This window comes from Octopus sinensis, linkage group LG13 (assembly GCF_006345805.1).
Source record: "Octopus sinensis linkage group LG13, ASM634580v1, whole genome shotgun sequence".
Classification (NCBI taxonomy): domain Eukaryota; kingdom Metazoa; phylum Mollusca; class Cephalopoda; order Octopoda; family Octopodidae; genus Octopus; species Octopus sinensis.
In genome coordinates, this window is record NC_043009.1 from 57,080,748 (window position 1) to 57,107,927 (window position 27,180).

General features: G+C 39.7%; 1 protein-coding gene across 1 annotated transcript in view; it reads right to left on the minus strand.

Annotated features, from left to right (window-relative positions):
* LOC115218652 (sodium bicarbonate transporter-like protein 11) overlaps positions 1-25,332 on the minus strand; it is a 112,421-nt gene extending 87,089 nt beyond the window's left edge. Inside the window, exon 1 of the mRNA XM_036508404.1 lies at positions 25,173-25,332. The gene's annotated coding sequence lies outside the window, so the exon portion shown is untranslated. The remainder of the gene's footprint in view (positions 1-25,172) is intronic.
* Between the last annotated feature and the right edge of the window lie 1,848 nt (positions 25,333-27,180).

Consider the following 27,180-nt stretch of genomic DNA (forward strand, 5'->3'; position numbering starts at 1 on the left):
CAACTTACTTACCACACAGCCACTCCTGCACCTGTATGTATATATAGAGTCATCCGAAAATTAAGTTCTTTTTTAATCTAAAATATACTCTCCATCATTTTCCACAATGCTCTTCCATTTATCTGGTAGACTTGCAAGGCCCCTCTTCCAAAATTCACTTCTCCATGATGAAAAATACTCCTCCAGCACTGTTCTGACTTTGTCTACAGAATTTATATTTTTTCCATCCAAATGATTTTGAAGACTGTGGAATAAATGATTATCAAATGGGACAATGTCCGGCAAATATGGTGGGTGGGGCATTATTTCCCATTCAAACTGCTCCAGCCTTTAGAGTGTCATCCTTGCTGTATGTGGCTGAGCATTATCCTGATGGAAGAACACCTTTCATCTTGAAACCCAAAATGATCATTTTTCTTCTAGTACTGACTTAAGTAGCTCAAGCTTCTCACAGTAGATCTCCTTTGTTATTGTTTGGTTTTGAATTAAAAGTTCAAAGTGGACTAAACCTTTCATATCCCACCAAACAGGTAACACCTTACATGGATGAAGACCTTCTTTAGCTTGGGGTGCCAGTGTTTCTCCTTTCCCTACCCACTGTCTTTAGCACTTGACATTTTTATAGAGAACCCATTTCTCATCACTAGTCACTATTTGGTCCAAAAAAGGTTCATTCATGAGAGGTAACAGCAAAGAAGAGCACACATTCACTCTCTGCATGCAATTAGAATTGGGAAGTTTGTGAAGAACTCACTGACCCAAATTACTGACTTTTCTGATGGCACACAGGTGTTGATGAATGGTTGAATGACCAAATCCAAGCTTCTCTGCAAGTTCCTCAACTGTTATGATGGTATTTTGTTCCAGCAGGGTTTGAAGGACATACTTGTCATTTGCAGGTGATACTCTACAGGTCTTCTAGGATGAGGCTCATCTTCTAGGCTGAAGTTTCCGGCTCAGAATTTCTGGAACCACCATTGACACTAGCTTATACTTATTGTCTGATCCTCATATACTACATCAATATTCCTAACACTTTCTTATTTCTTTACTGCCCACAAGGGGCTAAACACAGAGAGGACAAACAAGGACAGACAAACGGATTAAGTCGATTATATAGATCCCAGTGCATAACTGGTACTTATTTAATCGACCCCGAAAGGATGAAAGGTAAAATCGACCTCGGTGGAATTTGAACTCAGAACGTAGCAGCAGGCAAAATACCGCTAAGCATTTCGCCCAGCGTGCTAACCTTTCTACCAGCTCGCCACTTTTCTGTTGTATTGTTGCCTTTATTGAACTCATAAAGCAAAATATGTTGAATATGCTCCTTTGCCACTTCCATTATAGCTTTGAAAAAATAAGTGTTAAAATCGAACTGCACTCTTCAAAACTTGCACTAAGAATAAGCACAAGGTGAACTTACTACCTGCTTTTATAGCAAATTGATGCAGGTAGTTTATCCTATCCCCCTTTGACTTTTAATTCATGCAATTGAAAATCTGCACTATTTATGAGACGACCCAATACATATACATGCATACACATACATACAGCTCCTGTGAACCGTCCTAACCATGCATGCATGGTAGATGGATGTTAAACAGCATGTGGGTGTCAGTGTATGATTGAATGTTATCTGCATGTCTAATTGTGTATGGTTTTGTTGGCCACTCGAAGATATATGAACCAAAACAAGTTTAGTTCTTTGTCACTTGAAAGAATGATTGTTTGCCAGTCATGCAATAAATGCTGTCTCTGTTGGTGGCGGTGGGTGAAAAGACACATGTCTGTACACAGGAGCTACTGTCATAATTTTGCATGTTTGGATAAGGAAGAAATATTTCAGCAATGGCTGTAATAAAAAGCTGTTGGTCATTAACCCGGTTAAAAAGTCATCTTCACTAATTTACAGTTTGTTTCAAGAAATGAAAGCAACGGTTGTACTCAATACTGACTTCTACAATCAGTCTGAAATTACATTGTAAGTAACTGTTGTTGAAGAAAAAATATATTTGTTTTTATTGGCTAGCATATACATATATACTTATATATATATATATATATATATATATATATATATATATATATATATATACATATATACTTATATATATATATATATATATATATATATATATATATATATATACATATATACTTATATATATATATATATATATATATATATATATATATATATATATTCATGGAAATGTGAAACTCTGAGTAACAGCTTTTGTTATATTTCTGCTGCTTTTAAATAAAGCATATTACTCTACCTCTGGTATTTGAGTACTCTTTTTTTCCACCTTATTCGCATTTATGTGCTTACTCCGGTATGTGTATATATATATATATTTGTATATATATATATATATATAATATATATATATATATATATATATTATATATATATATATATATTATATATATATATATATGGCCGTTTGCCAGCTCTGTCTGGCAACCGTGTCGGTGGCACGTAAAAGCACCATCCGTTCGCGTCCGTTGCCAGCCTCGGCTGGCCCCCGTGCCGGTGACACGTAAAAGCACCGTCCGTTCGTGGCCGGTTGCCAGCATCGCCTGGCCCCGTGCCGGTGACACGTAAAAGCACCATCCGTTCGTGGCCGTTCGCCAGCTCTGTCTGGCACCTGTGCAGGTGGCACGTAAAAAACACCCACTACACTCGCGGAGTGGTTGGCGTTAGGAAGGGCATCCAGCCGTAGAAACACTGCCAGATCTGACTGGGCCTGACGAAGCCTTCCAGCTTCACAGACCCCAGTTGACCGTCCAACCCATGCTAGCATGGAAAGCGGACGCTAAACGATGATGATGATGATGATGATTTGTGTGTGTGTGCATTTGTATTCCCACCATTGCTTGACAACTGATGTTAGTATGTTCACGTCCCCGATACTTAGCAGTTTGGTAAAGGAGATCAATAGAATAATACTAGGCTTACAAACCCTAACCCTAATAAGTCCTGGGTTTGATTTATTTGACTAAAGGTGGTACTCCAGAATGGCCACAGACAAATGACTGAAACAAGTAAAAGAAAAGAATAAAAGACTTGCACTAAACGAGGCTGCAAAGAGAGAAGTTTGGAGACGCCACTATGAAAGGTTGTTCAATAAAGAGAATGCATGGGAGAAAGAGAGTCTGCTGAATGTTGACCCAACAGAGGGACCAGCTATCCAAACTGACAGTCCCTTGATAAATAAAGCAATTAAGGGTATGAAGACAGGGAAAGCCCCCGGCCCATCAGGAATCACCGCAGAGATGCTCAAAATATCTGGCGGTGTCGGCTATAGCCTAGTCACCCATATAGTTAACACGAAGGAGTTATACTCTAAGTTTGTTTCTCTGGTATAGAGAGTATATATCTAAGGCATTAAAATAAGGATGAAGAAGTGTACAGCCACAAAGCTTGTTTATTACAGTCTTAAATACAATATAATCCCTTTAAATCATGGCAGGACACATGTCCTTCCTGAGTGAGCTTTCAGTATTTCACTGTAGCAAGGAATGATTCTAACTCACCAGCATAGTTATTAACTTGCTGCCTCACAAAGCTGTCTGTTTTTTTTTATTTAAGATGCATACATAGCAGATTTCTGAAGACCTTTTATACAAAAGCCTAGATTCTTAAGTCTAGGGTAGCAGTAAACGTCCAGTACTTAAAACATGGAGGAAAACGAAAGTTGTCAAGGAATTGTATAGTTTTAGGATGAACCTCAAGGTAAAACTTACAGAAGTGCATGAAGTTCAGCTTCATGGCAGAAGAAACCAGACAAGGTTTTGCTTGTATCTCTGTTATTGAGCTACCATCCTTGCTTAACCCTTTTGTTACCATATTTCTACTGAGATGCTCTGTGTTTCTTTCAATTAATTTTAAATATAACAAAGAAAAAAGTAAAGTATCTTAATTGTCATTAAGCTAGTGTTAGGAACATTAATTGTGACTAAGGTTTAGTGGAAGATTTTAATTTAAAACTTATGAAAACAAGATATTTGTATTACAGAGCCAGAGCCGGGTTGGTAACGAAAGGGTTAAAATGGATCTGAGGCATTAAAAGTTGTCCACTTCTTTAACATTTTGTCTGCTCAGCATGATTTCGGTTGCAGTGTTCTGGTTGTGGCTATAAAACAAAAGCCATTGGCACTCTGCCAGTTATGACAACATGTGTTTCCAGTTGATTCGATCAACGGAACAGTCTTATTTTTTATTTTTTTATTGCCCACAAGTGGCTAAACACAGAGGGGACAAACAAAGACAGACAAAGGGATTGAGTCAATTACATTGACCCCCAGTGCGTAACTGGTACTTAATTTATCGACCCCGAAAGGATGAAAGGCAAAGTCGACCTCGGCAGAATTTGAACTTAGAACGTAAAAGCAGACGAAATACCACTAAGTATTTCGCCCCAATGTGCTAACGTTTCTGCCAGCTCGCCGCCTTTGGTCAGATATGGAACAGTCTGCTCGTGAAATTAATGTGCAAGTGGATAAGCACTCTACAAACGCACATACTCTTGACGTAGTTCTCGTAGAGATTCAGCATGATACAGAATGTGATAGGCCTGGTCCCTTTAAATTACATGTACACACTAGCATAGCTAGAGCGTACTGCCCAGGACAGCCCTTCCGTTTGCCACCCCTGGACCCCTCTAAAAGCACATACTACCTACAGCAATAGCCTGCAACAACATGAAAAGTACCACCCCTTTAAAAGTACTGCAGCTACCCCCCCCTCCTGCTATGCTAGTGCTTGTATGACTTATTTTTGTCAGCTGAGTAGACAGGAGCAATGTGAAATAAAGTGTCTTGCAGAAGGAGAGAATGCACCACAGGGAATGGAATCCATGACCTGAATACACCAGCCACTGTAGCCATTCACACTTTCACACTATAGCCATTAACCACAAGTTAAACCTCCCGTGCCAGTATGGAAGACAGACGTTAAATGATGATGATGATCACAGTTTCCAATAGTACTCTGTTGATTTCAACAATGGCTATTCAGTTGTTTAATCAACTAAATTTCCTGCTCATTTAATTAGTGTAGAAGTGGCTGAGCATTCCACAGACATATGTGCCCTTAACCATTTAGTGTTTAAACCAACCGTGTCTGACCAAAATATCCTACCATCTTTATGTTCAAACTGGCCAGATCCTACCTCTCACACCTATCCTACAATGTCATTCTGAAAATAAACACTCAGATCAATGACATCTCAAAGCTGCAAGACAATGCATGATTAATTCAAAACAAAGTGAATGAATAAGCCTTACATTTGACAGAGACATCTGAATGCTAAGCAGAATCAGTAAGACAGGGCTTAGGACAAGATGTACATCATCACCATCATCATCATCATCATCATCATCGTTTAACGTCCGCTTTCCATGCTAGCATGGGTTGGATGATTTGACTGAGGTCTGGTGAAACAGGCTCCAATCTCATCTGGCAGAGTTTCTACAGCTAGATGCCCTTCCTAACACCAACCACTCCGAGAGTGTAGTGGATGCTTTTACGTGCCACCAGCATGACGATAATAATAATAATAATGATAATGATAATAATAATAATAATAATAATTAATTCTTTTTTATTGGCCACAAGGGCTGACACGCATGATTACATAAAGGGAAAAGACAGGACGAAAGGTTACAAAGGGTTTTGCCGTTTTTGAAAAACATTGAGTAAAAACTTTATAACAATAATTATAAAACAATGAAAAACTCCCAAAAGGGGGAGACGTTTCGAAAGGTTCCTGGTGGAAAAAACCCTACAAAAGCCAACGGGAGCCTGGTCAAAAAAGGGGTGTAGAGAGTCCCTTTTTTCTCCTTTTGTATTACTTTTTTGAAATCACAGGCGAAACCTGAGAACTGGTCCATTTATACTGGCCAGTCTCGCACAATTCACCCACCTTTCATAAAACTTGCTATCGGACAGCACTTTCCTCTCTAACCTCATCTTCCTTTTCAAGTGAAACTTGAAAAAGTTGATGAGGCCTTGACCAAAGAGGAAAGTGTCTGACTTTAGCCCTTTCAAATGAGTCCACCACACCACCTCTTTCGCCACAGCCACTAGGCACAAGAAAACGGCCTCGCCCTCCTTGTTAAAGGAGGTCGGCGGGGCAATCTTCACTATGGATTCGGCCGATAGTCGGATCTGTCCTACACGTGACAGTAGCTGTTCGACATAAACCTATATTTCAGCAATACTCGGGCACTGGACGAGTGCGTGCAGAACGGTTTCGTCGTCCTGGTAACACCTCGGGCAGGCCCGGCTGACGGCACTTCCGTGCCGATACAGTTTATCTCGAACAGGCAGAGCCCCTCGGTAGCGCTGCCAGGCGAGCGACCTCTGGAAATTATCCATCGGCCCCGGCCCGAAAGTCCTCCCGAACAGACCGCTCAGTTCGTCGTCTTCAACGCCTATAGTTTCCCCGAGAACGTCGTCGCATTTTTCCTCCACTAACCCTCTATAGAACGCTAGAGTGCAGCTGTAACCGATCGCATTGCCCGCCTGACGGAGGGCGGAGAGGGCTTGACGGCACTCGAGGTGCCAAGCGCCCTTTCTCGGTCTACGTTTGATCCAGGTCTGCAGCTCCGTCAAAGAGACGAGCTGCGGAAAATTGCGTCTGACAAAAGACGACCACACCTGTTCACCGTCTAGGAAGCGCTTGAGATGCCGCAGCCTGAGCGCATGTCTGCGCAACAGCAACCACGGCATTCCAAGGCCTCCATTCAGCGGTCGTTGACAGCAGATGGATCGCCTGACCAGTGGCACCTGACCCTTCCACAAAAAGTCGAAGACCAGGCGTACCAGCCTGGCCAACCAGCGGTCGGGACAAGGGACGACGGTCAAGCGGTAATAGATGACGGATGCGATGTACGCATTCGCCACCTCCGCTCGACCTTTCAGAGACAGCTTCCTCTCGGCACATTTCTGGGTGAGACGTGCAACCCTGCTCGTCACCTCTTCCCAGTTCTTATCCACCTGGAGGTCCGGACCGAACCAGACCCCGAGCAATTTAACGGGTCCGTCTGTCCAGCGCCCTACGACACTGTTGGACGGCATGGGCTTGCCTCTCCAGGTGCCCAGTTGCAAGCCCACAGACTTTTCCGCATTAATCTTTGCCCCTGTCACAGCTTCGTACTGGTTTAGTGTCTCGCCAATCAGGCCAATGTGCCTGTGGCTCGACACCACCACGGTGACGTCGTCGGCATAGGCAGACACGCTGTTTCCGCCTCCTAGATTGCGCAGGATACCCCTCAAAGCCTCCAACTTGCGCAGTAATGGCTCGAGAGTCAAAATGTACAAGAGGGAGGAGAGAGGGCATCCTTGGCGGACCGAACGCGAGATGTCGAACGGTTCCAAAAGGTGACTGTTCACCCGTATCACCGAGCAGATGTTGCTGTATAAAGCAGCTATCCACCCGCGGAACACTGGACCGAAGCCGGCTGCCTTGAGGACAGCTGCCAGGTACCGATGGTCGACCCTATCGAAGGCTTTACTCTGATCCAAATTGATCAAAGCCCTACCCGCGCCAGCGTCATTACCCACCCTCTCTATGATGTAGCGCATGAGATGGAGGTTGTCGTGTATCGACCTGGTCGGCACGGCGCATATCTGCGTCTTGCCAACCAGCTTGTCCATGACAAGCGCCAATCTCTTGGCTAGCACCTTGGCCAAAATCTTCAACTCTGCATTGAGCAGTGTGATGGGCCGGAAATTCCCTATAACGTCCCCCTTGTTTGGGTCCTTCTTCAGCAAAGCCACCACCCCTCGACAGACAAAAGCAGGAATTCTCCCTTTTTACTGCCAGTTGCAGTAGACGTTTGCCAACAGGCCCGCAAACAAGTCTGGCATTGAAAAGTAAAGCTCGTAGGGCAGACCATCCAAACCCGGCGATCTACCTCTCGTGCAACTCTTCATCACTTCCTGTACTTCCCAGGCAGATATCGGTCCTTCGCAGCACTCTGCCTCGCTGTCCGAGACTTGTGGTAGGCCGTCCAGGTACACACCGAAGTCTGCACCGTTGTCCATTCCACCGCTCATCCCAAACAGTTGAGCAAAGTGCCGCTGAAGCACCGTATACATCTGCTTCGGTTCGGTAACCTCGCGCCCGTTCTGGTCCACCAAAGACCGAATGGTTGCTTTGTTGCCTCGCTTCACCTCCGCCACGCGGGCCCATCGAGCGGCTCTAGTCCCCTCCCCGCTTAGCGAACGTGCCTTAGCTCTGACAACGCAGCCTTCGTGTTTGGCGTTGAAGTGTTGGTCGAGGGCCAACCTTGCCGCCAACACGTCGGTCGCGATGCCAGTGTCAAGAGCCTCGTCTAGTTTCTTAACTAAATCCCGCTCTCTCTTCCTACGTTCAATAGCTAGAGTCTTACTATACCTAATCAACTTAATAATAATAATAACAACAACAATAATAATAATAACAATGATAATAATAATAATAATAATAATAATAATAATAAGTGTTATCATGTACATTGTTTTGTCTGTGTTATCATGTACATTGTTTTGTCTGTGTTATCATGTACATTGTTTTGTCTGTGTTATCATGTACATTGTTTTGTCTAGGTATAAAAGATGGGCTACAGCAAATATTCTGCTCAATACCACAGATTTGCTTGTCAGTTGTTTGACTTTAACCAGTTGAACATGTCCCATCTGCAAGGTCATGATGACATTTATCTTGATATAAGATCACCATGTCGCGCACATATGGTTGTGATGCATGTGCCTGGTGTACCTTTATCAGACGGGTAGTCATGATGGGTATATTGGACTTTGTATATTTTACCCCAGTGTCACTTTGATGGCATGAACTGCTCTCTCACTCAATAATAATATAATAATAATAATAAGTGTTATCATGTACATTGTTTTGTCTGTGTTATCATGTACATTGTTTTGTCTGTGTTATCATGTACATTGTTTTGTCTGTGTTATCATGTACATTGTTTTGTCTAGGTATAAAAGATGGGCTACAGCAAATATTCTGCTCAATACCACAGATTTGCTTGTCAGTTGTTTGACTTTAACCAGTTGAACATGTCCCATCTGCAAGGTCATGATGACATTTATCTTGATATAAGATCACCATGTCGCGCACATATGGTTGTGATGCATGTGCCTGGTGTACCTTTATCAGACGGGTAGTCATGATGGGTATATTGGACTTTGTATATTTTACCCCAGTGTCACTTTGATGGCATGAACTGCTCTCTCACTCAATAATAATAATAATAATAATAATAATAATAATAATAATAACAATAATAATAATGATAACGAGGGGAAGAAGAAGAATCTACAATCCATGAAAAAAACTTTTACATGGTTTCTGTCTCTCTATCTTCTCAGTTTCGATCATAAAGCTTGCATCAACCTGGAAGCTATAAAAAAAAAAGACGCCCAATGGGATTGAACTCTGAAACTCAGTTTTTAGAAACAAACTTCTTAACCAGTTCGTCATACTGCATTGACATACCCACCATCGGCTGTTGACACTCACATTATTATAGTCACCAATCCAACTATTATAAGCATATAACAATCATCACTTTACACCAGATTTAACCCTTGCGATACCAACCCAGCTGAAACCACCCCTGGCTCTGTAGTATAAATGTCTTGTTTTCATAAGTTTTGAATAAAAATCTTCCATGAAAACTTAGTCACAATTTATGATCCTTACACCAGCTTAATGATAACTAAGTTATTTTACTAAATTCTTTGTTATATTTAAAATTAATTGAAAGAAACACAAAGCATCTCAAAATAAATACAGTAATGAAAGGGTTAATATCACCAATGGGCCTTTGGTAGCTTTTATTGAATCTACTCTGCTGTAGACATCTGAAGGAGCACTCTAGTGAATGCATAACTCTATCTTTTCTTCGTATCACTTTCAGAGTCCCTGAAAAGCCCATCAGTATTGCATTTTTTCCTCTGTTTAAACCTTCAGCATTTAAACCAGCCATATCCAGCCCAAATATTCTGTCTGTTTCATGTCCAATCCAGCCAGACAAGGCTTTGCACACCTACCTTATAATGTCGCTTTGGAGATGAACAATTACATCATTGAACTCTCAAGTCAACGTCAATAAATCTGCATTACATTTGACCGAGTAATCCTGAATGCTAAAGGGGTAAACCAGGAGTGCCCACCCAGTTGACTACAATCAATTTGATTGTGAAGCAACATTTGGTTAGTCATGGAGCAATGATCTATACATTTTGTATAATAAGTAAGAGAAAATATGTGAAGCATATTTCCCATTCACAAATCCCATTAAATTTAAATACAAAATAATTATGAATGATAAGAATCAACTTCAATGCCTGCATGTGTTTAGCTACCAGTAATTATGAATGTAGTTTTGTCACCATTACAGGAGATATACATACAATATATATATATCATCATCATCATCATCATCATCGTCATCGTTTAATGTCCGCTTTCCATGCTGGCATAGGTTGGACAATTTGACTGAGGGCTGGTGAACCAGAAGGCTGCACCAGGCTCCAATCTGATCTGGCAAAGTTTCTACACCTGAGTGCCCTTCCTAATGCCAACCACTTCGAGAATGTAGTGGGTGCTTTAATGTGCCACCGGCACGAGGGCTAGTCAGGTGGTACTGGGATCGACCATACTCAAATGGTGCTTTTTACGTGCCACCGGCACAGGAGCCAGTCATGCGACACTGGCAACGATCACACTGGTGCTTATATATATATATGATAATCATGATAATCAAAATAACAGGAACATAAGACACCTATCCATGAATAATCCAACATCTGAAGTTGTTCCTACTGCATGTAAGTGTAGAATTAAGTCAAAATGCCCGGCACCTGGTCTATGCGGGGTAAATAACGTAATCTATAAATGTACCATATCTACTGAGAATAACAAATTTTTTTACATTGGTTGTACGATAAATTTTAGAGATAGAGTTAGAAATCACGTCTCATCTTTTAAATTACGTCATAAAGCTGGTACCACCACACTTTCAAATAAGATCTGGGAACTCAAAAATAATAATAGGAATTATAACCTTAATTGGGAAATAGTTAGAAGAGCAATGCCGTATAAAAATAACAGGGTTGGTTGCCAACTCTGCTCCATGGAGACGTATGAAATTCTAAAGCATAGAAAAAATAAGGGTTTGTTAAATAACCATATTGAATTAGGTCAAGTTTGTGTCCACGCTAAATTGAAGACTCTAAAATATTTTAAATGAATATCCGTATAGAATAATTCATAACAAGATAGATAGATAGATATAACTGGTTTTTACTAGTATAGCATAACTTTAATTTTTTAAGTAGATAACTGCGAACTCTCACACTACAGTTATTTTTTTCTTTATAACTGCACCTGATTTTGAGCACAAGGAAACAAATAGTACTTGTACGTTGCTTAAATGAGGTTTTATTTAATTTTAAAATTAAATTTTAATTTTTAATTTAATTTAATCTAATTTAGGTAACACAACTTTAATAAAATAAGTTACTAAGGCTTCATAATTCTATTACAAAATTAAATAAGTAATGCTACTCCCTTGAAAGTAGTATGAGAAATTTCAGTATAATAGACAATTCCCTCACACCTTGTAAACTATTGACCTGTAGTCTGTCAATGTATAGATAGTAACGGCAACAATTTAAGACAGTAACAGTAATAAATAAATAAATAAATTTAAATGACCTCTTGTTAGGATTGCACTTATTTTTTTCTCTTAATGTATTTCCTTTTGATGATAGCCTTTGACCCCTCTATCCCTGACTTTATTATCTTTTTAGATTCTCATATCTGCTTTCAGCTACGCCAGGTTGACAATAAATAGCTGTTTATTGATCAAAAATAATATTCTCCTTATAGTTCTTAGATTCCTGCAAATTTCGAAGCCAGCCAGGCCGTCTACAAATTCTTCTGTGTAGTTGGTCACCTGCGACCCCTTTTCCCTCTCAGTTGTCACAGTATACTCTATGTGGGCGTTTTTTCTTTCTCCCTTCTTTCTTTTTTCTTTTTCTTTTTTCTTTTCTTCTCCCCTTTTTTCTTCTCCCCTTTTTTCTTTTTTTTCCTTTTTCTTTTTTCTTTTTTCTTTTTCTTTTTTTCCTTTTCCTTGTCTCTTTTCTTCTCTTTCCTTTCTTTTCTTTTCTTTGCTCCACAAAAATTCCTTCAGCCTTTAGAAGTCATAACATAGCAATCTTGTGAAGAGAACAGTAATGTGACAAATACCTTATCATATAGCATGAAATTATACCCACCTCATTGTGGATTAACCATGGATAAATTATTCGTCTGTGAGTATGAAATTCCTCCTCATATCTCTGGAAATTTACATCTACACTACGGATTAATTCACCTTCTCTGTGAAGCTAATAAGCTTTTTTTAAAAACCTGTGATAAGACTGTGCATCATCATTAAAGAACTTTGGAAGTCTGTTTACAACCTAAATCTGCTTTTAATGAAATTATCTCCAATACTTCATGAGTATAGCCTCACCCACTAAGATGTTTGGAGAACTCATATGTGTTTTAGCTGATGAGTACGGGACACTTTTATCTGCTGCAATATTTGCAACTTTTAATAAAGCCTGTCTTTGTATGAAACAATTGTACTAAAAACTAATCCATTCTTGTTGCTTCTTTCTCGTGTATATATATATATATATATAATATATATATATATATATATATATATATATATATATATATATGCAGGGGTTGGACAAAAGAATGGAAACACCTAGCATCATAATTTTGAAATATCTATAAAACCATCAAAAGCTTGTCTATTTTTATTTTTAGTGTTGCTTAATATGTTTTGCTAAAATTGCTGTTTCTTTTCAGATATCATCAGAAAAAGGTAATTAAAATTACTTAGCAACACTAATAATAAATCAAAAAAACATAAAAATCAAAAAACATAAAAATAAACAAGCTTTTGACAGTTTTATAGATATTTCAAAATTATGATGCTATGTTACTAGGTGTTTCCATTATTTTTCCCAACCTCTGTGTGTATTATACACACACACACACACACATATTGAATATATTTTATATATACATATATCATCATCATCATCATCATCATCATCGTTTAGCATCCTTCTTTCATGCTGGCATGGGTTGGATGGTTTGACAGGAGCTGGCCAGGCTAGAGCCTGTGCCATGCTTCTAAATGTGTTTTGGTATGGTTTTTTTATGGTTGGATGCTCTTCCTGTCACCAACCACTCCGTAGAGTGGGGTGAGTGCTTTTTACGTGGCATTCACACAGGTGAGGTTAACTTTGGCTTGTTTTTTTTTCTACAGCTGGATGTCCCTTCAAATGCTAACCACTTTACATTGTGGACTGGGTGATTTTTACGTGGTACCTGCACTGGCAGGGTCACCAAGTGAGTTTGCAAGGCAAAGGGGCTTTGAGAGGAGAGGAAGCATTGGAGGAAGTGAGATAGATAGATAGATAGACAGACAGACAGACAGATGGATGGATATCATGCCAGCATGGAAAGTAGATGTTAAATGATGATGATGGCATACAGGGTTTGCCAAAAGTCACCTGACAGTAAATCGAAATTCCATAAATACTTAATATTCAGTTTTATTAAGGCGGCAAGCTGGCAGAAACGTTAGCATGCTGGACAAAATGCTTAGCAGTATTTTGTCTGTCTTTACATTCTGAGTTCAAATTCCGCTGAGGTCGACTTTGCCTTTCATCCTTTCAGGGTCGAGAAATTAAGCACCAGTTGCATACTGCGGGTTGATCTAATCAACTGGCCCCCCTCCCCAAAAAAGTTTGGGCCTTGTGCCTAGAGTAGAAAAGGATATTCAATTTCAGTTATTCATTCCAATTATGAATATTTAATAATTGAATGCTGTGAGTTAAAATCACCATTTTCTCTCAACATTTGTCTATTTATTAGCAAAGTCGCATATAAAACAATTTTTTTGTTTTAATCTTGGAATTAAATGGTTTTGATTTACTCTCAGGTGACTTTTGGCGAACCCTGTGTAAATGTGTGTCTGGATGAATGCATGTGTGTGTGCATATGTGTGCGTGCGCACGCACATGTGACTGCAGCTGATGGTTGCCACACATTATAATGAAATATAACGCCCAAATTACAGAGAGTTGGCCATGTTTGAGTTAATCCATGTAAAATCAGAATATAATAGTCATTCACACAATGAATCAAACACATTTAACATAAACAGAACTAATTTATTCACGCTTGGATGTACTGAATCATTGCTGCAAGAGGTGGTGGTGGTGGTTGTAGTGGTGGTGGTGGTGGTAGTGGTGGTGGTAGTGGCGGTAGTGATGGTAGTGGTGGTGATGGTTTTGGTGGTGGTGGTGGTAGTGGTGGTTGTAGTGGTGGTGGTGGTGGTGGTGGTTGTAGTGGTGGTGGTGGTAGTGGTGGTGGTGGTTTTGGTGGTGGTGGTGGTAGTGGTGGTAGTGGTGGTGGTGGTTTTGATGGTGGTAGTGGTAATGGCAGTGGTGGTGTTGTTGTTGTTGTTGGTGGTGGTGGTGGTGCAGCTGTTGCTGTTGTTGAAGTCTTCTATTAGTTTGCTCGATTTTGCTTGACTTAGTCAAGCAGGCAAACCAAGGTTTTTCAGACTGATGGCCATGTCCTTTTAGGAGTGTCTAAGAATTACTAAAGCAATCCATTTGCCGTGTCCAATCAAATACTATAAAATATTTGAACTAGCTATAATAATAATAATAATAATAACAATAATAATAATAATAATAATAATAATGAAATTATTGTATACAGTGCTCAGGTGCACCACAACTTGTCAAAAGTGCACATAGTTGTAAACTCTGTCCATTGGGGACTACCTGACACTTACAGTACCCCCCTTTTTTTTTTGTCATCCACCCTTATTCCTTGCATTACTGCATTTACCAGTGTATAAGAAGTGCACTTTTCTATTTTTTAAGTATCAAAAAATTTGCCCTACATCTAATGCAGCAGGAATATGGATGGGAGACCAAGTGTCGTTGGCTAGGGAACTGGATAAGCATAAGTCTGCTCGGCACAATAACTGTTACCAATGATCCTTTATAATGAAGGCACAAAACCTGAAATTTGAGGGGAGAGGATTAGCTAATTACATCACCCTTAATGCCCAACTGGTACTTGTTTATCAATTCCGAAAAGATGAAAGACAAAGTCAATGACGCTGGAATTTCAAGTCAGAATGTAAAACCAGAGGAAATGCCATTGAGCATTCTGTCCAGCATGCTAGTGATTCTGCCAGATTCCCACCTTATAATTGTTACTTATTATAAAACAAGCAAAACGCCCCACCACCACCACCACCATCCAATGGACGGTGCTGAGTTGTCAAACATTTAAACCAAATTTTCTCAAAACAACTTGTCTGACTGTCCCATAGGCCTCCCCTTTGAGAAACACTGATTTAACTATGCCTGTACTCTTTTACTTGTTTCAGTCATTTGACTGCAGCCATGCTGGAGCACCGCATTTAGTTGAGAAAATCGACCCCAGGACTTATTCTTTGTAAGCCTAGCACTTATTCTATCAGTCTTTTTTGCCGAACCGCTAAGTAACAGGGACGTAAACACACCAGCATCAGTTATCAAGCGATGTTGGGCAGTGGGACAAACACAGACACACAAACACACGCACATATATATATATACATGCATATACATATATACGACGAGCTTCTTTCAGTTTCGGTCTACCAAATCCACTCACAAGGCTTTGGTCGGCTCGAGGCTATAGTAAAAGACACTTGCCCAAGGTGCCACGCAGTGGGACTGAACCCGGAACCATGTGGTTGGTAAGCAAGCTACTTACCACACAGCCACTCATGCACTGTATGATGAAGCCTACTAAATTTGTTTTCATCCACAAATTATATACTTGTAAAATAGGGTGCATCTTATGCAGGTGTGCATCTTATGCAAGAGTGCATGTGCATCTTATGCAGAGTGCATTGTGCATCTTATGCAGGAGTGCATCTTATGCAGGAGTGTATCTTATACACCAGTAAATGTGGCACCTCATTATATCCAGTTCTCCTCCATAGAATGTCAAGAAAACCAATCTCAACAATTTGGGGGTGGGACTGCTAAGGTTATAGGCATAGCTACTTAACCCTCATAACACAAGTTCTTGTCAACCTGTCCAGTAGCCAGTTTGGTTCCCCAGCCCCCTTGCTTAAACATAATATACCATTGTCCACAGTAAATACATGTACAGGAAGTGGTCACCCTGTGTGGTCTACACACTACACACAACATCACTGCTTTACTCAAATTAAACTATTGAAATAAAAAAAATAATAATAAACATTATCAATGTAGTGTTTATTAAACAGGGTGAGGGCTTCCCCTTGAAGAAGAAGGACACTGTGACTTCACGAAGGGGAGGGCTACAGGAAGTGCTGTGTGTTCAGAGAGGGTTTTGACTTATCTTGGGCTTAAAACATTTAAAGTAGACACAACATTTGCACTTCAACCAGATATGATACATGAATACACATTTCTTATCTTTTACCTCTTACTTGTTTCAGAGGCCATGCTGGGGCAATACTTTGAAGAGTTTTTAATTGAATGAATCAACTCCAGTATTTTTTTAAAATCTTGGTACTTATTCTATCAGTTTCTTTTGCTGGATTGCTAAATTATGGGGATATAAACAAACCAACACGGGTTGTCAAGTGACACACACACACACACACACACACACACACACACACACACACACACACACCACACACACACACATGCACACAAACACAGATAGATACCCACGCCAATATGGACAATGGATGTTAAATGAGAGGATGATGACAACAAGCTTCTTTCAGTTTCAGTCTACCAAATCCACTCACAAGGCTTTGGTCAACCTGAAGATAAAGTAGAAGACACTTGCCCAATGTGTTACACAGTGGGACTGAACCAGGAACCATGTGATTGGGAAGTAAACTTCTTAGCGCACAGCCATGCCTAAGTATATATATACATATATATTGTGTTTGTGCGTGTGTGTGTATATATGTGCTGGTGGCATGTAAAAAGCACCATCTGGACATAGATGATGCCAGGTCTGCCTGACTGGCTCCCATGCCAGTGGTGCGCAAAAAGCACCATCCAAACATGACTGATGCCAGTACCTCCTGACTGGCTCCCATGCTGGTAGCACATAAAAAGCACTATCCAAACATGATCAATGCCAGGACTGCCTGAGTGGGCCCTGTGCTGGTGGCATGTAAAAAGCACCATCCGAACGTGGCCAATGTCAGTACCCCGTGACTGGCTCCCATGCTGGTGACACGTAAAAACATCATCCGAACGTGGCCGATGCCAGTCCTTCCTGACTGGCTCCTGTGCCATTGGCATGTAAAAAGCACTATCTGAACGTGATCGATGCAAGTGACAGTGACATGTAAAAAGCACCCACTGCATTCTCGGAGTGGTTAGCGTTAGGAAGGGCATCCAGCTGTAGAAACATTGTTAGATCAGATTGGAGCCTGGTGTAGCCGCTGGCTTTTCAGGCCTCAGTCAAATCGTCCACACCAGCATGGAAAACGGACATTAAACAATGATAATATATATACATACATATACACAAACAACAGGTTTCCACACAGTTTTCCTCTATTATATTCACTCATTGGGCATCAGTCCGCCTGGGGTTTGCATAGAAGACACTTTCCAGGACATGTTTCTACACAGTGGAAGAAATCCAGAAACCATATGGTTGCAAAATGAGCTTCTTAACCACGCAGCAATTTCCAGCACTAGTTTTTTTCACTTTTTTTTTCAAATTTTGTAGGGTTTTTTTGTTTTCCAAAACATAGGAAGGGGACATTTGTAAAACACCATTACATATAAAATAGCAGAACAAGGAAAGGTTGATAACTACTGATCAAATGTATTCTTTCCTTTCAGACCAGTGGTTTTCAACCAGGGCCCATATGGCCCTTGGGGGTCCATATAAGATTTTGTTGATAAAATATATATCCAATAAATTGTATATACTTCTACTTGCTTCTCAACCACATGGTTCTGGGTTCAATCCCACTGCATGGTACCTTAGGCAAGTATCTTCTACTGTAGTCTCGGGCAGACCGAAACCTTTTGAGTGAATTTGGTAGACTGAAACTGAAAACAGCCTGTCATATATATATATATGTATGTGTGTGTGTGTATATGTTTGGGTGTCTGTGTTTGTCCCCCCAACATCGCTTGGCAAATGATGCTGGTGTGTTTATGTCCCTGTAACTTAGTGGTTCAGCAAAAGAGACTGATAGAATAAGTACTAGGCTTACAAAGAATAAGTCCTGGGGTTGATTTGCTCGACTAAAGGCGGTGCTCCAGCATGGCCACAGTCAAATGACTGAAACAAGTAAAAGAGAGTAAAGAATAATTCCTTGTATTGAAATATTGAATTATAAAAATACAGTAGGAGTTCTTAGTCATTGGCTTGCTATGAGGGTCCCTCTCTATCCCTACTGAATAAGATAAGAATCAAAGGGGTCCATAGGAAAAACATTGTTAAGGACCACTGTTTCAGACAGTATGAAGTATAATCTGTGGGAGAATTGCCTGCTATTTCTAGACTGTCAAGTGACTGTGCAGTGGCTCCCTGGTGCACTCACTGAAGGGTGAAGAATGATGATAATGGTGTGTAATTATTACAGACACACCAGTCATAACCTACTCTTTCACGTTCATTCAGACACAGGGCAAATACAATGACTGATTTATGATCTAAGACTTTCCAATCATGACCTATTGGCTTTTTTTTTTACAAGACACAGTGCATCCAGGATTACATTATCCAGTGTCTACTTCTTTTTAAAAGGCAATACACTATGATTTGAAGGAGTTTTGGCTGCTATTTCAAATGACCACATAGTGATTTCCTCTACCAGGCTTGTACTTAGAAAAATTATCTTTCTCATTAATCCTCCTTAAGTTTTGTCTTCTTTATTTCGTTCTCCTCACCACTCCCTCCTTCCCTCCTCTCTCTCCCTCCCTTCCTCTCTCTCTACGTCTCTCATTTTATTTCCCTTTTCTTTAAGACATCTCCCTCCATTTCTTTCCATCTCTTATTTCTGGATTGTTCTCTGTCTCCTCCTTCAGTTGTCCCTATACTATTCCATACATGCAAATGTGTATGCGTGCTTACACAGATACACACATAAACATACACACACATATACATACACACATATATATATAAATACACACACATATATATATGTATATTATATGTATATGTGTATATATATACACACACACATATATATATATACGTATATATATATATATATACACACACATATACATACACACATACATATATATACACACACACATATACATATACACATACCTATATACATACATATACATACCTACATATATATATATGTGTGTGTGTGTGTGTGTAGGTATATATATATATATATGATATATATATGTGTGTGTAGGTATATATATACACATACACACACGCACACACATGTATATACAGACATAGACACGTCTGTGCGTCAGTGTGCATGTGTGTGTCGTCGTGTATGTAACAATGTACGAGGCACGTGCCATGAGTAAAGACACCCAGAATATGCTGTTGGCATTTCCATAGTAAATTGTCCAGTAGAAAGAACTTATTAGCATAAGGACAATATACATCAGATTTCTCAGGTTCTTGTTTGTATTATTTAAATAACAATATCAGGCTCTCACCTGATCTGTTGTGAATCACAGAAAATAAGAATGGGAAACAAAAGGGTTTACTTTTTTGCAATACATTCACACAGCTTTTCTTGCTCCTGTTCGTGTGCTGCTTTACACTCTGCATTACTTTATTAAACAGCTTTAGTCAATTTCTTAAGAAACCTATTATTGTGTGTTCTTTTATTCTTTTATTCTTTTGCTTGTTTCAGTCATTTGACTGCAGTCAAGCTCGAGCACCACCTTAAATGGTATTTGAGCACTTTTAGGCGGCGAGCTGGCAGAGACGTTAGCACGTCGGACGAATTGCGTAGCCGTATTTCCTCTGCCGTTACGTTCTGAGTTCAAATTCCGCCGAGGTCGACTTTTCCTTTCATCCTTTCGGGGTCGATTAATTAAGTACCAGTTACGCACTGGGGTCGATGTAATCGACTTAATACCTATGTCTGTCCTTGTTTGTCCCCTCTGTGTTTAGCCCCTTGTGGGTAATAAAGAAATAGGTATTTGAGTACTTTTTCTATCAGTCTGTTTTGCTGAACTGCTAAGTTGCAGAGGCTTAAACACACCTACATCAACTGTCAAGCAATGGCAGAGGTACAAACACAGACACACACACATAAATGTGTGTGTTTGTATGTGTGTGAGTTTGTACCTTCGTCATCACCTGACAACCAATGTTCGTGTGTTTAAGTTCCTGTAACTTAGTGGGTCAGCAAAAAAGACTGATAGAATAAGTATAGAATAAGTATTAGGCTTACAAAGAATAAGTCCTAGGGTCAATATATATATATATATATATTCTCATAGCTACACTCTCAGAGCATCCACCTCCACTCCTAACTTGGTCACCTAGATAACTGAAGCTATCTACTTACGTCTAGCCGGCACCCCTGGCAATTGATTGAGTTTATTTTCAGTGCATTTTCAGTATCTATTGTACCTTTGCACCTTCCACATACAAAAGTTAGTTTCCCTGTTAACCTTCCTCTGATATTGCTGCACCTTTTATGTGTCCAAAGTTTAACTTTAGTGCATCTTATGGAGTTTCTACTTACACCTTTTCTACAGATTGAGCAGGGCCATCTACCTGAAGGGATTTGGAATTTGTTTGCCTTCCTACTTATTATGACTTTGCTTTTGCTAGGTTAACTCTAAAGCCCTTTGCTTCCATACCTATAATCCTTGCTTCCATACCTAGAACTTCTCTAGTTCAGGTAGTGATTCAGCTTATAAGAGCAAGGTCATCAGCATAGAGGAGCTCCCAGGAGCAGCCTGCCTTGAATTCCTCCATTATTGCCTGGAGGACTATGATGAACAAGAGGGGGCTGAGCACTGATCCTTGGTGAACCCCTATTTGTACCCTGAATTCTTCCCTGTACTCATTGTTCACCCTCACCTTACTGGTAGCGTCCCTGTACAAAGCTTGTACGGCTCTCACCAGCCACTCATCTATCCCTAGTTTCTGCATTGACCACCAGATAAGGGATTGGGGACTCTGTTAAAACCTTTCTCTAAGTCAACAAAAGTCAAATACAGAGGTTTATCTTAGGCTAAGTATTTCTTCTGTAGCTACCTTACCAGAAATATAACATCAGTGGTGCTTCTACCTGGCACAAAACCAAACTGCATCTCATCTAGACTAACCATCTCCCTAATTAGATGGATTATGACAATCTCTGCAACTTTCATCGCCTGATCCAACAATTTGGTACCTCTGTAATTATTTCTATCTAAGGTATGACCTTTACCTTTGGTAGCAGTTGACTACGGTGCTGCTACACCAGTCATTGGGTATGACTCCTTCATGAATCACCTGATTTACAATACAGATGACTAGACCATAACCCACACTGTCAGATATTTTAAGCATCTCAGTGGTGATTTCTGATGGGCTGGGGGCTTTCTGTTTTCATATCCTTAATTGCTTTATCTACCAGAGTACTGTCAATTTGGGTGGCTGGTCCCTCAATTGGGTCAACATTTGGCAGACTCTCCTACCATTCATTCTCCATGTTGAGCAGTCTTTCATAATGCATCTCCAAGCCTCTTTGTTTGCAAACCCATTAAAAGCAAGTGCACCATCATCCATGTGCACACATTTCTCTCCTATGACATCACAATCTTCTCTTACACACTGTCTTGCAATTTGAAATACTTCAGTTCTTTGGTCTTCACTGTGCAGAACATAGGTAAACTTCTTTTCTGCTTCTCCCTTGGCTAGATATACATGTCTCCTAGCATCCCTTCTGACTATTTGATACAGTTCCCTGCTGCCCCGACTCTTCCAGGTCTGTTTCTTTCCTCTAATTGCCCTGTGTACAGTAATGTTCCACCACCACATTACCCTAGGTCTGGAAGGGACTTTGCACCAACCACAGATTTGATCTGTGGCACTCAGCAAGCTATCTCACAGGAATTCCTAGTTGCCCTCTGCCACAAGTTTGTAGCTCTTCTGCTCTCTCATCAAATTTCTCAATTAAAATGTCCCTAAATCTCGGACCATATGAAGGGTCCATAACCTTCTTTTCCAGATTGGTCTGCTTCTTGGCCTGGAGTTTAAAGTCACTAATAACTAGTGTCTATGCTGGGGGGGGGGGTACATCCTTCACCAGGGAGGGTCTTTGTATTTAAGAGCAACCATGCATCCCAATGTCTGGTGAGAATGAAATCAATCTGGCTAGCAGAGTCGTCTGATTGATAGATTATCAGGTGGCTGGCTGGCTTCCTGAAGTCGGTGTTGCAGATCAAAAGGTTATTTGCATCACAGAATTCCAGTAGCCTTGTTCCCTCTTCGTTTCAGGAACCACTTCCATGGCCCCCATGAACACCATGGAAGATATCAGGCTGTTGTCCAACATGCCCATTGGAATCCCCAGCCACAAAGATGAGATCATTGTCACTTATCTTTGAGGTAGCCTGCAGAAGAAAGATATCATTAAGATTACACACACACACACACACACACACACACACACACACACACACACACACACACACACTCACACACACAGAAAGTATTCTGCCAGTGAAAAATGAAATTGAAATTAAAGAAAATTTTTTCGGTATCATAATAATCGTATGTTTAAACGTAGAATCCCCACCAAAAAATCATCCGAATGGAAGTAGATTTGTAAAAATAGCTCAAGAAAGTTTTACTTTGGTCTTCTTTCTTTTTGTAAATTGCAATCTCCATATAGGTGAGGGACCAGTTCAGCACATCCGCTTGAACTTTGCTGGTATTAATTTTTTTACTTTCATTTTGTGATCGCAAACTGAAAATAATCACACACACACACACACATACATATACATATATATAATTTTTTTTTTTTTCAGAATGAGATAAAAAACCAAGGCTGTGAAGATTTTAGGACATTTATAAATAGAAGGTCTTACAGCTGTTTCCCGGATATTTTTTTTATATCCCTTCTTTCTCTCTCTCTCTCTCCTCTCTCTCTCTCTCTCTCTCTATATATATATATATAATTTTTTTTTTTTTCAGAATGAGATAAAAACCAAGGCTGTGAAGATTTTAGAACATTTATAAATAGAAGGTCTTACAGCTGTTTCCCGGATATTTTTTTTATATCCCTTCTTTCTCTCTCTCTCTCTCTCTCCTCTCTCTCTCTCTCTCTCTCTATATATATATATATATATATATATATATAGAGATAGAGAGAGAGAGAGAGAGAGAGAGAGAGAGAGAGAGAGTGTGTGTGTGTGTATTCTTTGGTACTCGAAAGTTTTCACACCGTATTGTTGGTACGGCAAAGTGAGGTAACCCTGGATGTCTTCTCCGGGGTGCAGTCCAAACGAGGTTGAATGAAATACAAGCAGCTATTCAAGAGACGGATCTTCTCTCCAACACTACCGATGTTGGGGGTAAAGATTACGCACACCAACTGTTTTCGGCTTAACAAAAATCTTAATCCTAATCACCGGGTGTGCGTATTCTTTACTTTCGCCCCGGTGTTCATCAAACATAATTGATGCTGAATCGCAAGGACCTAGACAACCTAGCACTATGTATGTGTATAACACACATACACACGTTTGTATATTATGGTTGCAGTGTGCGTATTCTGTATTGAAGAAGTTTAATGTTTTAAAAAATCCATTGGAACATCTAAGTAGTCGACCTGCTAGAAATAGCAGGCATCGCGTCTTCAATTTACACCCAAAGTAGCGGGGCTAGTGGAGGATCAGGATCAACACTTCTGGGTCTGTTGTATAACTGTTGTATAAGCTTAACGGGGTGGTCGGTAGCAAATTCAAGTGCTAGCACGCTAGATGTCACTGCACACCCGAACACCTTTTTGAAAAGGACACCTAGGGTAACGTAGTCCAAGATATATTGTGTCTCAAAACAAATAAGGGATCTTTTCCTTTTGAACGGCAGATGTCAACACAATTTCTAGTTAACTAAACACTTTTAAACTTCGTATACTGGTAGAATGTGTTTATAAAACATCATTTTTTCTTGGCTTTATTGAGAAAATTCTATATAACATATTCCCACTTTAAAATCGAGCATTTTGGCAATTTTAACCAATCGCTCACCTCCATTTGGAGTCAAAACATACCGTGCTGTATGAATATGCCCCTCGTTTAAGAAACAGATTGGGTTTATTTACATTTGCGAAGAAAAAAAAGATACCCTTCCCCCACCCCTAACACTAACCCTAATCTTAAAATAGATTGAAATGCAATAGATCGATACCAGGGCCATAATTATGGGTGACATTTTCATTTGACACCGCTAAAAAAAATCCCATTTTCCGTAGCAGTGTCGTATGAAATTGTCACCCATAATTATGGCCCTGGTATCGATCTATTGCATTTCAATCTATTTTAGGATTAGGGTTAGGGGTGGGAGAAGGGTATCTTTTTTTCTTCGCAAATGTAAATAAACCCAATCTGTTTCTTAAACGAGGAGCATATTCATACAGCACGGTGTTTTGACTCCAAATGGACGTATTTGATTGGTTAAAATTGCCAAAATGCTCGATGGAAATATGTGGAAATATGTTACAAACTATAGAATTTTCTCAATAAAACCAGGAAAAAATGATGTTTTATAAACACATTCTACCAGTATACGAAGTTTAAAAGTGTTTAGTTAACTAGAAATTGTGTTGACATCTGCCGTTCAAAAGGAAAAGATCCCAAATAAGATAGTCAATGCTGGAGTACCTTTAACCACAGGTCTATTTGATCAATGCAAAATCGGCGCTAACGACGACAACAACAAAAATAACATAAATGAGAGTCGACTGGAGCCATAAGAAATCGCTTCGTCAACGTTTGTGGCTAAAAATGAAATCATTGCATTCGATAATAATGATATAGAAGAAAGGGAGAAATCGAAATAAGACAATAAATATATACAATAAAAGGAAATAACCTTGTAGGTAGCATTTTCAAAATTTCCGCCAAAACTGTCAACTCTGATATCCATTGGTTACGTTCAAATTAACATACAAATTCCAGTCATTTGTTTGAGAAGTGTATTTAGAAAACAGCCATTTTGGATGGACATGAAACATTCAACATATTTTTTCTTTCTTATTATTACAGTTTGTGCGGAAAGTTTATGATTAGCGTTTGTTACGCTGTGGATGCTGTTTCGCGGCAGTTTCACAGCAGAACAAAAGTCACTGCAATATCATGTCAAAAAGAAAATGGAAGAAAATACAAAAAAAAAAAAAAAAAAAAGACATCTTTCAATGGATGTCTAAATATATACATAAGCTTAAGACATAAACTTGGTATATCATGTATACTATATAAATTCTTGGTTGAAAAGTTATCAATTCTCTGGCTGCCGACATCAAGGAAGTAGTTCACGAATCAGCGTTTAGAAATACTTATAAAAAGTAAGAAAAAAATCCCCATAGATCACCGATGACATTCCGAGTCTATGTAATAAGGATGAGACTTGAAGGCATCAAAATAACAGATCGTTAAGAAGTTCTATATTTAAGAGATGAGGAATTATGTACATTATTTACATTCGACGGATATTTGTCCTCATCTTGTTTGTTAACACAACGTTTCGGCTGATACACCCTCCAGCCTTCTTCAGGAAATTTCGAACCTGGGTTCTCATTCCTAAGGTATTTTTCGATGTTATTATTATTATTAAGGTCATTGCCATATGCCCGTGGGTATATGGCGTAGTGGTTAAAGAGCGCGGGTTACTAACCCCAAGATTCCGAGTTCGATTCCAAGTAGTGACCTGAACAATACTACTACTAATAATAATAATAATAACATCGAAGAATACCTTAGGAATGAGAACCCAGGTTCGAAATTTCCCACAGGACACCTTGTGTATATCAGCCGAAACGTTGCGTTAACAAACAAGATGAAGACAAATATCCGTCGAATGTAAATAATGTAAAGCAACTCGGAAATATGGCATCGTGAATAAGAAAGTGATTGAAACCAACGAGTAGAAACAAACCAATATGATAATATTCGAAGCTTAGATAAAGAATGGCAATAGATTGGCTGCTTTTGAGATTCTAACACGGCCAACAAGTGTGAAGTAATTCTTCACAAGCGTCATTGAGGATATACAATAAAAAGCTCTCCCCTCGCAGACGAGATTGTAATTAACAAAAGACAGACTGAATATTACACAGGACTTTCGAACTATAAGCTTGTAGTGAGTGCGAGACTGTTGTCATTGACGGACAAGGCTTAAATAGTCAGAAAATGTCTCATACACAGTTTTTCAATGATTGGTCACGTGACCTGGTCATGTGATGGTGTAACACATCGACCAAATCCGTTTGTTGAGATTGGATGCGTTAGTTGTCCAATCAGATCACTTGACAGTCCAACCAAGCGCGGCAAAATATTGTTTGTTCTCTGGAGCCCCTAATCATCTTTAAATAGAAGGATCTTTTCTATTTTCATCACTGAGGTGGGGATCTTCGCGCAGAGAAGAAAGTTATTTTGCATTTAACTTTGACGCGCTACGTCTGTTCCTGTTTGTCATGCACCTTTAAGCAGAAAGGATATGAAAGACTCCGAGAAGCGATGTTGCCTATTTCTGTTCCCCTCTGTCTAGCACACATCACCAAGTTTCCGACTGATTTGAGAAATAAATATGTATACTTTCTTCAGCCAGTATTATTTATGATATACCAACAGTTTGTAGTGTACGCTTGAGGGAAATTCTTCTCCCCCCTCTTTCTCTGTTATATATACATAAATACAGACGTAGTAGATAACAGCTAGCCATCGGCCGCTTTTTTGGACCCTGTTGTGCCCCACTACTCTGATTGGTTGGTACTGGCGCAATTTGTCTCTTGCTCTATTGCGCACCAATATGCAACCCAACTAATCGCAGCCTTCTGATTAGGTCACGTCAGACAGTCTCTTCTAAACTTCCGGTGAGCCGA